A 15766-nucleotide genomic window follows, 5' to 3' on the forward strand; every position below is an offset into this window, starting at 1 on the left:
CCAAGTTTATCAGACAAAAGAAGGAAAAACAAAACAAACAAAAAAAATAGATGCCTTCTTTCCTCTAATAATTCAGCTCTTAATAGACAAAACTGTTTCACTACAAGTAGCTAACTCCACCACAAGGCCTCCAAAGATGAGAATGATGTTCCTCACCATTTGAGGTCACTGACAAAGAAATCAACATTAGAGTTAACAGCAAAGTCCATGCTTAGCACCATAAAATCTCAAGGCTCTGTGGTGGAAGAATGCAGCTGAATAACACTGTCTGGAAAAAAGGACCAATATATGCTTTGATTTTCAATTCTTTCTGATGAGACATTAGACTCATAAATGACCAGACTTCCAGAGACTGCCATTTTAGGGACTGTCAATCAGAAGCAGAATTGAGGATCTAAATGTGTGCATGTCTGGACTCCAAGACTGCTAAAATTGTTCCAGCTGCCAAACAGAGGAAGTTGAACGTTTTGTCAGCATGCAACAGAGGGGTAAATGAGGACAGCCAGGCTGCGTACACAGCCACAGTTGCCTCTGTACGTTCAGTTCACGTCATAGGTTTCCTTCCCTGCAAGTCAGCTCTATCTTTCCCTCCTTTATGCTTAATAACACTCATATATTTAAATTTAAATGTAAGTTATTTGTTTATTTGTGAATGCATTTAGATGTGGTTTTTTTTTTAAATCTCTTTTTGAGATAAAGCTTGTTAAGGTTAGAGATCATCTCTTCTTCCCTTATAACTCATGTGATCTGATTTGAAATAATATGAACCATGGAATAGGGCTATGACACAGAACAAAAAGCTTGCTAATTTCCTCAGCTCTTGGCAGGAGCGGTGGGGGTTGGGGCGGGGAGGGTAGTGCATGCACACTGTGATCTACTGATTCTAAAGAATCTAGAACTTCAGATTTAATGACTTACTACAAGTGATAGGACACATTCATATAGAAATTCTTACATGAGACCTTCGCCCAGTTCCAACAAAGTTCATTTTTCCCATCAGTAGGACAATTAAGAAAAAGGGAAATAGTAAAGAAACTTGCCTCTCTTGATCTTAACTCTGGATGAGGGTGGGAATTCTTTCTTGACAGTATTTAACCTCAAGTTAGCCCCCAATCTGAGTTTGGGTCAGAATTGCTACTCAGTGTTGCTCAAAGTGCCCAGCTTAAAAATTTACATCAAAGCGATCCTAGGTTGGCAATGTTCCCAGGAAGCACTGATAGAACAAAGTGTATGGTTCTTAAATCCAGGTTTCAAAGAGTTCTCACAGATACTTTTCCAAGGAACAGGAGCATACCATGAAAAATCTCAAGACATACAACACAAAAGGCCACTCTGAGCAGGAGAAACAAGAAGAAAACAAAATGATATCAGCACACCAAAACTGCAAAGATGCTAAAATTCTAGCTACAGAATATAAGATAATAAGCTTGTTTAATGCATTTAAGATAATTATTTTTAAAAGAACTAATAGATTCTAAAAATAAAATATATAATAATTAAAGTTTGAAATTCTACATTCAGTTTAAAGAGTTTATACACATAGCTGAAAGGTGAATTAGCATGGAGATGATTAAAGAAATTGTCCAAAAGAAAAAAAAGATGTCCAGAGTTGGGGACAGCTGTGTGTACAATTGCTAGCAGAAAATAAGTTTTTAAAATGTAAAGGAGAATACTCTAGAATTGAGAAAAGATACAAATCTTTATATTCAGGAACATAAGGAACCCCAAGCAAGATAAATGAATCCACACCTAAACTCATAGTTAAATTGCAGAAAAGAACAATTGCACCAAGAACAAAAAAGAATTGGAAGTCTAAATAGGACTCTGAAAACCAGATGCATTTAGCAGAACTCAAGAAGCTTCCTACTCTAAAATGACAGTCATCGTCAGCTGTTCATGCTCACTTGTGTCCAGCTCTTGCAACCCCATGGACTGTAGCCTGCCACGGTCCTCTGCCCATGGAATTTTCCAGGCAAGAATACTGGAGTGTCTTGCCATTTCCTTCTCCAGGGAATCTTTCCGAACCAGGGATAGAACCAGGGTCTCTTGCATTGGCAGGTGATTTCTTCACTGTCTGAGCTACAAGGGAATCCCCCAAAATGACAGTAGAGAAAGCAAAAAGAGCAACCGAGTATATATCCCTCAAAGTTACTAGTATTCTCAGCATTGTTAAATCTCATCATTTTGGAAGTGGGAGTCAAGTTGGGCCTAAAAAAGAAGGACCTAGACACCCACAGCCTTGCAGCCAGGGGACTATTGTCTTCTTGCTCTAGCAGAACCCTGGAGGTTTATTCCCTAGAGAGACTAGAACAGTGTTTTTCTTGACTGGAGGGCTCAGGGCACAGCTGAGGGCAGAACAGGCTACCACCCTGAACACAGAAGGATTAAATGAAATGTTTACAAACTGGCTGCTGAGATACCATCAACCCCCACCAACCTCCTGACTCTGAAACATTAGCAGTCAGGTTTCAAAGGCAAGGAAGGAGAAAGGAAGAATCTCTTCTGGGGAATCTTCCAGCTCTCATAAAAAAAAAAAAAAAAAGAAAGAAAGAAAGAAAAAATACCAATAGGCAAGATGACAAGGATTCCCTAATAAAATGGTTTAGACAAAACATCTTAAAATAAGCTTGCAGTCAATAAGCCCCAGACATGAAAATGGAAGTCTGAACATATTGTTAATGCCGCATCCGTAAATGAGAGTGACAGGCCAAGGATCACTATGAGATACTGAAGAATATGAGAGTCACCCAAACCAAGAAATGGAAAAGAGCATTTCCAAGAACACAGAAACCACACAAAGAGGAGGAAAATATTTTATAGTTGTTAAAAAGATGGATAAATAAGATGGTGTCGCCATAAAAGAATCTGAGTCTTTAGTAAAAGAACAGATGAGGAAAAGGAACTGTGTAAGGAAAACCACCCTTTTTTTTCTCTCCTGTGTCTCTCCTTTACTACTCACAGAGAATACTTCATTTTTGATATTCTGATCACCAAACATGTGGAGGTTTTCCTCTACATCATGCAACTCTCCATGACTTCAGCTGGGTGTCCTCTAGTTTAACTTCATACTGCCTGGAGATAGTGTCAGATGTCACAGGTTAAAAACTCAGTTCCACAAGATTGCCCCCACCCCTCTTCAGCTGTCAATCGCTAGTAGTAGGTCCCTAGGTTACTTCTGTCCAGTTTGGCTACAAAATAGAAGTTCCCGTGATCCCCTTTGCAGGCTTGATTGTTTCACTAGAGCAGCTCACAGAGCGCAGGGGAACACTTACTTCTGTTTACCATATGTAAAAGGATATGATAAAGGATCCAGATGGACAGGCATGTGAAGAGGTACACAGGGGGAGGGCTGGGAGTGTCTGAGAGTGGGATCGTCTGTCCCCATGCAGTTGGGGTACACTACCCTCCCGGTGTGGATGTGTTTACCGACTTGGAAGTTCTCTGAACCCATTCTACTGGGATTTCTACGGAGACTTCTTTACATGAAAGTGTAAGTGATATCACTCAGTTGTGTCCGACTCTTTGTGACCCCATGGACTGTACCTGCCAGGCTCTTCCATCCATGGGATTTTCCAGGCAAGAATACTGGAGTGGGTTGCCGTTTCCTTCTCCAGGGGATCTTCCCAACCCAGGGATCGAACCTAGGTCTCCTGCATTGCAAGCAGACTCTTCACCGTCTGAGCCACAAGCGAAGCTCTTCTTTATATAGGCATGATCAATTAACTCCATTTTCAGCCTGTTTGCCCTCTCTAGAGAAGTAAGAGGACAGGGCTGAAAGCTCTAAGCTTCCAATTGTGGCTTTGTCTTTCCCAGTGACACCACATAGAACAAAACATGCTCTTTGAGCTTTAATCATTTAGAAAATTACAAGGGTTCTAGGAGTTCTGTGCCTGGAACAAGGGGCAAAGGCTAATATATATATGTATATACATATATATATATACACATATATATATATTTCTTTTAGCTCATAGGAGCCACTGGAAATTATAGACATGATAGAAATTAGAAGGACTTAAAGATAGAATTAAGACAATGAATGTCCCAGAAAGTATAGCAAAAAGGCAAAGCGATTTATTTAAAAATGAGAGAAAATTGTTAAAAAGTTAGAACACCAGCCCATCACATTCAAAGTTCAAATTAAGAATAAATAATCACCAAAAAAGTAATCCAATAACATTTTATAGAGCAGGAGTTCATGAATTTTCAGAGTGAAAGGGCTCACTGAGTGCTCAGCACATGGATAAAAATAAACCCACACCAAGACACGGTTGGGAAATTTCAAAGCACTGCAGACAAAGAGCTTCTGCAGAGAGTGAAAAGCAGGTTACGAAGGGTAAAGAATCAGAGTGGCATCAGGAGTCTGAAAAGCAACACTGGAAGGTAGTGAAATAGTGCCTTCAAAATCCTGAGGTAAAATTTTTTCCAACCTAGAATTCTATACTCTGTCAAACTAGCAACATTGGAAAGGGAAACACAGGGGTTTCTAAGACAGAAGTAATGTTTTATCTTTTAGGCTTGCTGGAGAGTACATATTACTCTTTAAGTCATACAGGTGAGTTCTATATACTATTTAAACTGATCTAGCACATTGTCAAAAGGAATCATTTTTAAAAATTAGCAATCAATGTTAATGTTAGAATAAAATGTTAGAATTCGATGGAGTCAGATGCTGGGTACGTGGATGTTGGTTATGTTATTCTCTGTACTTTCTTGTATATTTAGTATATATTATGATAAAATAAAATTTATTATTTATTTAAAGAATAAAGGTTTGGAGGAGAGATGATATGGAAAAAGAGAGAATGAGTAACAGCTAACTAAAAGAACATTCTCTCTGTCCAAAATTATAAAAAGACTTCCTCATGGTGGGCTCTGATCTTTATTACCTTATCTTTGTCATTTTTGTTTTATCTGCTGAGGACCTTATGAATCCCAAGCAAATGGACTCAGTGAATAGTCTCTTCCACGTACAAACCACAACATAATCCTATCAACTTAAAGACCTCTTGGCTTTTTACGTATGCCATTCAAATTGCATGTCGATGCCTTTCTTCTTCTGATATTCTACACTAGAAACAGGGAGGCTGTCATGATCCACCCAGTGCTGTCATTATGTTCTTAGAAGTGACTACCTTGTACGGATGAGCTGGGCTCTGACCACTTGGTAGTAAGTTTCTTAGGAAGTTTCTACCTTCTTTTCCAGTATCCTCATCAGTATATTGATAATAGTGTCTGGTTTATAGAGGTTTTCTGAGGATTAATGTCAGCTATTATATATTATCACTATTTGCAAATGGCAGAGTGGTATTGTCATTTTAAAAAGTGGTCATCATAGTCCTCTCTAATACTGTTAAATAAGTGCATAATGAACATTTTTACTTGCAAGGCTAGATGTAAACATAGTTACATTGCAGAGAGACAATAAAGTTATCCTAAAATGAATATAAATATGACAACACTAAAGATCAGTGTACAACAGTACTAAAAGGGTCTCAGAAATGCAGAGCTGTTCATTCATTTTGAAAGAATTTTGTTGGCATGGAGTTTTGAGTTTTTTCCCCCAATGAATACTCTCAACCCTTCTTGCAGTGCAAGGTAGTTGAAGAACAGCTAAGAAATTTTGGTTTGCTAAAAAATATATTACCAAAAAGGACAAAATGAATGAAGATGGCCTTGTCTCCTTGGAAACCAGTTCAGTTCAGTTCAGTTGCTCAGTTGTATCTGACTCTTTGCAATCCCATGGACTGCAGCACACCAAGCTTTCCTGTCCATCACCAGCTCCCGGAGTTTGCTCAAACTCATGTCCATTGAGTTGGTGATTCCATCCTACCATCTCATCCACTGTCGTCCCCTTCTCCTCCCGCCTTTAATCTTTCCCAGTATCAGGGTCTTTTCCAATGAGTCAGTTTGTTTTCAATGAGTCAGGTCTTTTTCTGACAATGAGTCAGGTCTTTTTCAATGAGTCAGTTCTTCCATCAGGTGGCCAAAGTATTGTAGCTTCAGCATCAGTCCTTCCAAAGAATATTCAGGATTGATTTACTTTATGATTGACTGGTTTGATTTCCTTGCAGTCGAAACCAAAATCATAATTATTTCTTCCAAACCTGTATTGTTTGGCTGAAGTCTTAAAAAAGTAGGGTAGCTTAAATACTAAAAATCCTAGCCAGTGGTTTCTCAAAACATGTTGAAAAGATCACAAGACTGATCAAAGATAATACTAAATACAGCATTTAAAAGATCAAGTAAACTTCATATAAACACATTGGTAGTATTAAAATTTGTCATGAGTTCATGTTGTCTTAATTTTAACTTATAATTTCTGCCCTTTGACTATTAGTAAAGCATTCCCAAATTAACTCTAAAATTATAATGTTGTTTAAACTTGAAAACTTATATAGTATATCAACCTGAAGGCATCAGTTATAGAGTTTAACATTAGTGAATTTTGGTGCTAAATCTGGAATAATTTGGTTATGATCCTGATTACATCAGAGGAAAAGATTAAGTGAACTCTGTCCTTTCTAACCTGTGCATAGGACTTATCTGAGTTCGAGCTATACTCTAGTTAAAGATGCAAACACAAAATGCATTAAAAATTTTTCCAAGCCTATTATCATTTTTTTGTCTGCCCAGACTTCACTCATTCTCAATCTATAAGACTCAGATAAAACTGACACCACCCAGGCCTAAATCATGACTCAAGAGAACAAAAAGAATAGCACATCCTCTTGGGCAAGAGATTGTTTCCCTCACTGGAGCTATTGAGAAAAAGATTCTCTTTATCTGCTGAAGTTTCTAAACCATGAGGATGTAAGTTCAGAGCTGTGTGTGTGTGTGTGTGTGTGTGTGTGTGTGTGTGTGTGTGCGCACGCTCAGCCGAGTCTGACTCTTTGTACCTCCATGGACTGTATGGCCTGCCAGGCTCCTCTCTCCAAGGAATTCTCCAGGCAAGAATACTGGAAAGGGTTGCCCTTTCCTACTCTAGGTAATCTTCCTGACCCAGGGATCAAACCTGCGTCTCTTTCATCTCCTACTTTGGCAGGCAAATTCTTTACCACTGCACTACCTGGGAAAACCTCAGAGCTGCTTCCTGGGATTGCCTGCCTTAGAATGAAGGTAACTCTGAACAAAACAGAGCAGATCAAAGGAGTGATGTAATTTTTTTTTAATTTTTATTGGAGTATAGTTGCTTTATGTTAGTTTCTACTGTACAGCAAAGTGTACACATATGTATAGATACAACTCCTGTTTTTTGGATTTCCTTTCCATTTAGGTCACCACAAAGCACTGCGTAGACTTTCCCGTCTTATCCAGTAAGTTCCTATTAGTCATCAATAGTGTATACCTGTCAATACTGTATCAATAGTGTATACGTGTCAATCCAAATCTCCCAACATTTGAATCTCTGTATCTGAAATAGATCAAACCACAAACTTCTAATTTCACAAATGAAGAAACAAGACAAAGACCAACTGTAAGGGAAACAAAAGATTATGCAGGAGAGAAGAAAAAAATTATAAAATGCTATAGGGATCTGCTGTGAATGACTTTAACGTACTCATAATAATGTAAATAATGAATATTGCAATATAATTATATTAGTTGGATGCGAGGATGAGAAGAAAGACAGAAACGAATGAGATAATGGTGAAGCAATACTAAACCTACCACATGAGGACATCAATTGATAATACTTAAAAGCTGCTAAATTAAGAAGCAGCAATATAAGCACATGATTCTGAAATATGGCAAAAAATATAGAGAGAGTGGAAGATTTAGAAATCCTTATTGTGTGTACTTGGTAGTCTTTTTTATATGTATATAAGTATTTATTTGGCTGCGTTGGGTCTTAGTTGCCGCTGCCAGAATCTTCACTGTGTCATGCAGGATCTTTCACTGAGGCACACCGATTCTCTAGTTGTGGTGTGCAGACTCAATAGTTGCCGAGTACAGGCTCTAAATCAAGCAAGCTTCAGTAGTTGCAGCAAGGAGGGTTATCTGCCCATGGCATATGGGATCTTACTTCACTGACCAAGGATCAAACCTGTGTCCCCTGCATTGCAGGATGGATTCTTAAACACTGGACCCCCAGGGCAGTCTCAGTAGTCCATTTTAATGGGAGTATTCAGGTCTTTTAGTTCTGCAAAATGTTCATGATTTCCCTATTTGATTATTTTCTTCCATCCATTTTCTCTTATCTCTATTTCTTAAATTTCTGTTATTCAGATGGTGGACCTCCTAGATGGTCCATAGTCCTCCGATTCCAAAACCTTTCCTTCCTGCTTACCCTCTCATTGTCTTTTTGCTCTGCTTTCTGAGAGATGTCCTCAACTTATCTCTTTATCTTTCAATCCTTTTTTTTTTAAATTTGTACTCTCATAATTTGAATTTTTATGAGCTTTTGTTTGTTCTCCTTATAGATGATAGACAGACAGTCACCCTGTTCTAACTTACAGCTACTGCACTCTCTCTTGTGAATCTGGGGTACAAAGGACAGTGTTTTTATTTCCTTCCCTTGCCTGTGTTCATCTCCTCAGTGCTGCTTTTGTCTGATTGTTTCCATCCTTGTCTTTCACACAGAGGCTCCCCTTAGACACTGCATGAATTTTGGTTTTCTAAGAGTGTGGGGACTAGAAGGCTGAGGGCAAGCTCTGAGCACCTCTGGGTGCAGTGTGCTGAGGGGAGCTTTGCTTTGGGTGGGTGGTTTGGGTAGCCCATGTCATTGAAGGAACCCTGCTGTCAGGATCTTGAAGCTGGTCAGATTCCCCAAAGATGATTTTTCCATTCCTAGGCCTGGGAAGTAGAGGTTTGGAAGCTAGTGTTCTAGGAACCAAGGGTGAGAAGATAAGACGGTTGTTCTTAGAATTTCATATCTTAACATTCACTTAATTCTACTGTTTTAAGCATAGTACCAGTAGCTTGGATTTTGCCTAGTGTTGTCCTTTTCAAAAATCCTCTTTAGAATAAACGAGATCTTCTGTACTGGTTGGGGAGGCACAGGTTGCCCTTCTAGAGAGCAGGGAGGACGCTCTGTGACAGAGAAGTGTCCAAATGCATGCCATAGACACTCAACTCATTCTCTTGTTTATAGCCTCGCAATTAACACATTTCAAAAGCACCTAATGTCAACAATTTTGAGCCCTGGGGATTTCTGAAATGTACATTAATTGCTTCTTGACTTTCCCTAAGGTTCCTTTCTAAAGTTTTAATAGGCAGTTACCACTTTTCAGACTGCTTCTGTTTCTAGAATTTTCTTGTATTAACTCCTCTTCTATCTTCTTTGTCGTTAGGGATTAGTTCTTCTTTTTAAATCACTGTCATTTTGATGATATTATAAAAGGAAGCAAACACAAGTACATATATTTGATCCTTTGTCTAGAAGTCTAAACTCAATTTTTCATTATTTTAACTATTACAGCAAGCACCCTAAAGCTATAGGTATTAGGTTTATATAAAATATTCAAAGGTAAATAGCATTTAAATGGTTTAGATTTAACCAAATCATGGACACTCCTATTTGGTCTCACAAATTTTATTGAATATTTTTGGCTTTTACAACAATTCGTGCGTTTCTTAAATTGACTCAGAAAAATTTCCCTCTAATTTTCTAGATCCTAAAACTGATTTATTCTGTACATAATTTCCTCTATATTTTGAATTCAATAGATTGTTTTACTAACAGAAGATAATATTTTCAAATCTATTTTCATCAAAATGCTTATATGTATATATATTTACATATACATCTATATTTCTTATGGAATATAAACAATAAGCAAGCTCTTAAAACTGTATTTTCCCTTCATTCCCCATTCTATTTTTAATGATAAAAACAAAAATAACATTAATTATTTATTTTGACAACAGCATATTGTAAAGCACAGCTAGTAGGTACATCTTAGTATAAATTCAACTTCACAGAATTTATGGGATTATCTCTGGTGGATGTTAAGCATCTGTATATCAAATACAGATTAATGTTTTTGTGTTTCTTTCCATGTCTAGCACAGTGAATTGTACCTCAAACTTGCACAATCAATGATTATTGAAGTGCAACTGATATTCAGTATAGTGACCATGAGTTAGGATTACATATGAAAAATCAAAATTTTACCAGTCTCTAGGTAATTTTTACCAAAAATTTTGTACCAAAAACGGTTACTATTAATTTTTTCTTTCTAAAGAATACCAAGAGGAAACAGTTTGGACTATGTAGTGATTAGGTGAGATGACTGAGCAGAATGTCCAACAAGATTGTATAATTAGTCAAATTTTATTTTTAAGCTGTTTTTCTAAAATTTAATTGCTTAGTTTAAATGCTTGCCTCTTTGATGCTCTCAGAATCTGTTTACAAATGACACTGGAGTGCTCGGTGTACACTGCACATTATCTCATGTGTTCTTCGTCAGCACCAGGAAGCAGAACCAGTATTCTTTTTCCTTTCTGAGAGTGAAGAAGCCCACAGAGGTCACCTGGCTGGTCAGGACTTCTTCACACTGAGATACTTCAAATAGGTATACGGAACCTTTACTCACTGAATAAAATAAGGACCTCATTTAAAGGGAACATTTTCAAAACTGTTTATTTACTCTGTGGTATTGTCCAAAAGAGTCCTGTGATTCTGACAGAATTTGGTTCTTTAAAGAAGGATATCAGTCATGACCCACTCTTCGACCCCATGGGCTGCAAGAAGGATATCAAGAAATACGTAAAGTTTTTATCTACTAATCTGAAGCAAAATTGTCACTAAGAACTAGATTATAAATCCTTACAAGGTAAAGACTATTCATTTTATCTCTCATATTTCTTCATCACCCTAAACCACTGATGGACATAAAATAGATGTTCAATGCCCTTATTGGCTGACTAATTAACAGCAGTTTCTGAATGGGCCAATCTTTTCCAATTTTAAATGAACTCTATTGAAATTTACTGCCTGGGCAATGTCAATTTGTTGCTTCATTGAGGAAGAGCTATAATTCACATTTCTACTGATTGGCTAAGTCTTCCAAAGTTGTTTAGCAAAATGAACTTGGAGTTCAATCAGCTCAAAGGTTATAAAAGTCACTAAGAGTCTTTGTTTATTATTTCATTTATTATTTTACTTATTCTGCCTATTCTGATGTTCCAGAATTAAATGAACCCCAATTTTGCTTGTATTTAGAGGCCTGCATTTTATTTGGAAAAGGAGATCCTTCCCATTAACAACTTACTAAACTCTCAATATATACCAGTATAAAATGTGCATTTGTACTCTCTCCATCAGCAAACAGCAAATTTCTTTGCCAAAAGAACAGCTCAGAATCAGGGATATTTGATTCAGGGCCTCACTGATCTTCAAATCTAAGATTAATTAATCATGTTCTGGTATTCACTGTACTGTTCATGTAACTTTTAGCCGACTGTACCACATTTAAATAATTATACCTCTGTCTGTGAAATAGAAATACCACCTAATGAATAGTTTCAAGGAATAATAAAGAAAATACATTTTAATACTAAAGTACATGTGTATGTATAAATGTAAGGAGTCATGGTTGATTAAAGAAAAAAAATAATCAGGTATCAAATTATATGTGGCAAATTATTACATATTATAAAGAAGGTTGAAATTTCAGCCTTAGAAAGAAATATGCTCCTTTATTTTGTCCCACAATTAGATAAAAACTTTTCTTTATAAAATTTTAAGCTAAAAATAAATAAAATAAAATTTTAAGCTATTTAGTCTTAACTATTTAATAAAATATGTTTACATCATATTAAGTCAACAGTAAGAATCTTGTCAGCCATCTTTGCTTTGGTAAACAAGGCTTCCAGAATTACTGAACAATCTACTTATACTTAATCTTTCCAAATACACACAGCTGTTGTGTTTAAGAGTGACAAGTTACCATTATGGCCTAATTACTGGTGCCAGCTCTAGACATATGCAAATTATTTATAATGGAATAAAATTGCCTTGGTAGAGATAAATTCTACATCCCTCTCTTTTTAAATTTTTATTTTTTATTTTAGGAGAAATGTATGCTCAGCATCAGGGAAGTAAAAATTACAGTTTCTAACTCTGCTTTGTTTAAATGTGTTTGCAAATATTCCTTCTGTGTGGATTTCTAAACATTCCCTTCATTTCCCTGCAACACACACACATTTGGACAGATTTTGCCATTGCAAAATAAATCTACACAATTATAGTAGCACTAGATGTTTCAAAATTCTTAGGGGAACTGATACAGATCATAGTTTTCTTAGAAATTGGTTTGTACAAAGTCTTTATACGTCACTGATCTATCATTTGGTTTGTTGTTGTTCAGTTGCTCAGTCGTGTCTGATTCTTTGTGACCTCATGGACTGCATCACACCAGGCTTTGCTGTCCTTCCCTGTCTCCTGGAGTTTGTTCAAACTCATGTCCACTGAGTCGGTGATGCCTTCCAACCATCTCATCCTCTGTCACCCCCTTCTCCTCCTGCCCTCAAACTTTCCAAGCATCAAGGTCTTTTCAAATGAGTCAGTTCTTCACATCAGGTGGCCAAAATATTGCAGCTTCAGCATCAGTCTTTCCTATGAATATCCAGGGTTGATTTTCTTTAGAATTGACTGGTTTGATCTCCCGGCTGTCCAAGGGACTCTTAAGAGTCTTTCCAGCACCAGAGTTCGAAAGCATCAATTCTTCAGTGCTCAGCCTTTTTTATGGTTCAAATCTCACATGACTACTGGAAAAGCCATAGTTTTGACTATAGGGACCTTTGTCGGCAAGCTGATGTCTCTGGCTGTCTGTTTGTCATAGCTTTTATTCCAAGAAGCATCTTTTAATTTCATGGCTGTGGCTATCGTCCACAGTGATTTTGGAGACCAAGAAGAGAAATCTGCCACTGTTTCCATTTTTTTCCCCGTCTATTTGCCATGAAGTGATGGGACTCTATGCTATGATCTTTGTTTTTTGAATGTCAAGTTTTAAGCCAACTTTTTCACTCTCCTTTTTCACCTTCATCAAGGCTCTTTAGTTCCTCTTCACTTTCTGCCATTAGGGTGGTGTCGTCTGCATATCTGAGGTTACTGATATTTCTCCCAGCAATCTTGATTCCAGCTTGTGCTTCAACCAGCCCGGCATTTTGCATGATGTACTCTGCATATAAGTTAAATAAGCAGGGTGACAATATACAGCCTTGACATATTCATTTCCCAATTTTGAACAACCAGTCCATTGTTGGATCTTACTAAATATGGTAACATCATATAGAATCTTCTTATAATTATCTATTGAGGTTGCTGGATATATGTCATAGATGTTAAAGGTATTGATATTTAATATCCATCATTAAAGTAGACAGAAAAAATAGCCCTGAGGAGGAGTCAGCAATGATCAAAAGTATTATCTGTGCTACAATTTGAATAAGTAGACTCTGATCCTAGTCTCTGATTCATTAGATTTGATCCAAAGGGTCATATATTTATCTTGACTTTTAATTTATAACCTATAGAATATTAAGACTAATTGTTGCTCATCTTATATTTTATAGGATTGCTATGATTTTCATTTTACTCTCTTATTAGTTAAACTTTGAGTGAAGTATTTTTATATACTCAGGATTCTAAAGCATTGACAAATCAACATGTAATCTGTATATTACATTTTTTTATAACACTGAATTTTACTTTAGGTAGACACCATGAGCTATTTAGATTGAAAATATTTGGGGTGATTAACATAGTTTGGATTTGCCAGTGACCATGACTTTCAACTTAGTTTCTGACAGTTTTTAAGGATACAAACTGTGTGATTGTTTTTTCCCTTTTTCTCCTTGAAACAGACTTCCCCCTATACTTAGAGGAAGTGTAAGCTTGGAATTAAATCGATGAGTTTGACTCCTCTTTACAGAACATTTTCAATCCATTGGTTACATTGTTGGCTCTGCCTTCAGAACACGTCCAGAATCCCACCACTTCTCTTCAGCTTCACTGTTAACATTCTGGTCCAGTCTCCCATCTGGGCAATTGTAATAACCTCCTAACTGATGTAGGCTTCCCTCGTAAATTGTAATAACCTCCTAACTGATGTAGGCTTCCCTCCTAGTTCAATTGGTAAACAGTCTGCCTGCAATGCAGGAGACCCAGGATTGATTCCTGGGTTGGGAAGATCCCCTGGAGAAAGAAATGGCAACCCACTCCAGTATTCCTGCCTGGAGAATCCCATGAACAGAGAAGCCTAGCAGTGCTACAGTCTATGGGGTCACAAGAGTCGGACAGGACTGAGCGACTAAGTACACCTAACTGATATACCTATATCAAGTCTTGCCTCCGATAGTTTATGTCCCATATTAGAGTGATTTGTAGGAAATTATGCCAAACGTAATACTAATCTATCATGTTAGAATGCAGAACAATTGCCTGAGATTGGGAGTAGAGGTAGGACTGACTGAAAAGTGCTTTAGCAAGAGAAGATTTGAGTGGGGAGATGCTCTTATCTTGTAGCTATGGTTTGAGTGCCTATATGCTCAGTCGTGTCCAGCTCTTTGCAACCCCATGGACTGTAGCCCATTAGGCTCCTCTGTCCATGGGATTCTCCAGGCAAGAATACTGGAGTCCATTTCCTCCTCCAGGGGATCTTTCTGACCCAGGGATCGAACGCATGACTCCTGTGTCTCCAGCATTGCAGGCAGATTCTTGATCACTGAATCATCGGGGGAAGCCCAGTGATGGCTTACTCAAGTATATATATATATATATATATATATATATATATATTTGTCAAGATTGTACAGTTAGAATGAGTGCATTTTATTGTACGTAAACTCTAATTCAATACAGGGTTTATTTTTTAAAGGCGGCTTTATAAGAAAAAGAATTTTATCTATGGCTGAAAACAGTGTTTTTAATTATGTATCTTAGAAGAGAGGAGAATCTGAGGGTACATAATTGAAAGTCTTGATTCATTTTTTCAAACACAATTCCACTGTGCGTTACAACTTAAAATGGCTAGTAAAAGCATCTGGTTAGCATGATAAGAAAGGTGAAGAAGTCACCACGAAATCAAAGCTATGATTCCTGTTAAGCTTCTGAGCTAGTACTGAAGCACTGAAGCTCTGATCCTTAAGAACATGAAAAGCAGTGCCCCAGAGATGCAATGTCACGAAGAATAAAATCCAGAAGGTTGGGGAGGTGGTGAAAGGGGGATAGTGCTAATACCAACCTAGCTCCTTTGCTGGGAACTCTTGTTATCTTGTTCTGTATTTATCTAATGCCTGCCATATTTAGAAAAGATTAAATCAAAACTGTGAAATTAAAACATGATGAGTGACAGTTGTGAGAGACGACAGCTGTGGCCTTAGACTTTCATCATGTCAGGCCTGAGATCTGTATTTCAGGTCACTGCTTTCCACTGGCACCAATCCTGAAGGACAAGAATTGTCTTTCTATTGGCTATTTACTAGCCCACCTGTTGCTTCCACGTGGTAAAAGATTAACAGGGTTTCGATGGGAAGGGAGCCATTTCAGAGGTCTGGGTTGAATAGGGTCTTCACAGAGCACTTACCCTCAGAAGGTTAAGCAAAGTGTTAGCTAATGTTATTAGCAATAATAATCAAATGTGATCTATTCCCATTCTAGGTAGAGAAAACCTTTCAAATCACAGCAAATGTACATCCACAGGGTTGAACAAATATCTATACTTTTTTCAGTTATGTGAAAAATGTATTTTTTTAAATAGATATACCTAGTATATAGTCAAATAAATCTAAAGTGATTACACAATTCAAGGCACAAATG

The sequence above is a fragment of the Ovis canadensis genome, chromosome 5 (genome assembly GCF_042477335.2).
Source record: "Ovis canadensis isolate MfBH-ARS-UI-01 breed Bighorn chromosome 5, ARS-UI_OviCan_v2, whole genome shotgun sequence".
Taxonomy (NCBI): domain Eukaryota; kingdom Metazoa; phylum Chordata; class Mammalia; order Artiodactyla; family Bovidae; genus Ovis; species Ovis canadensis.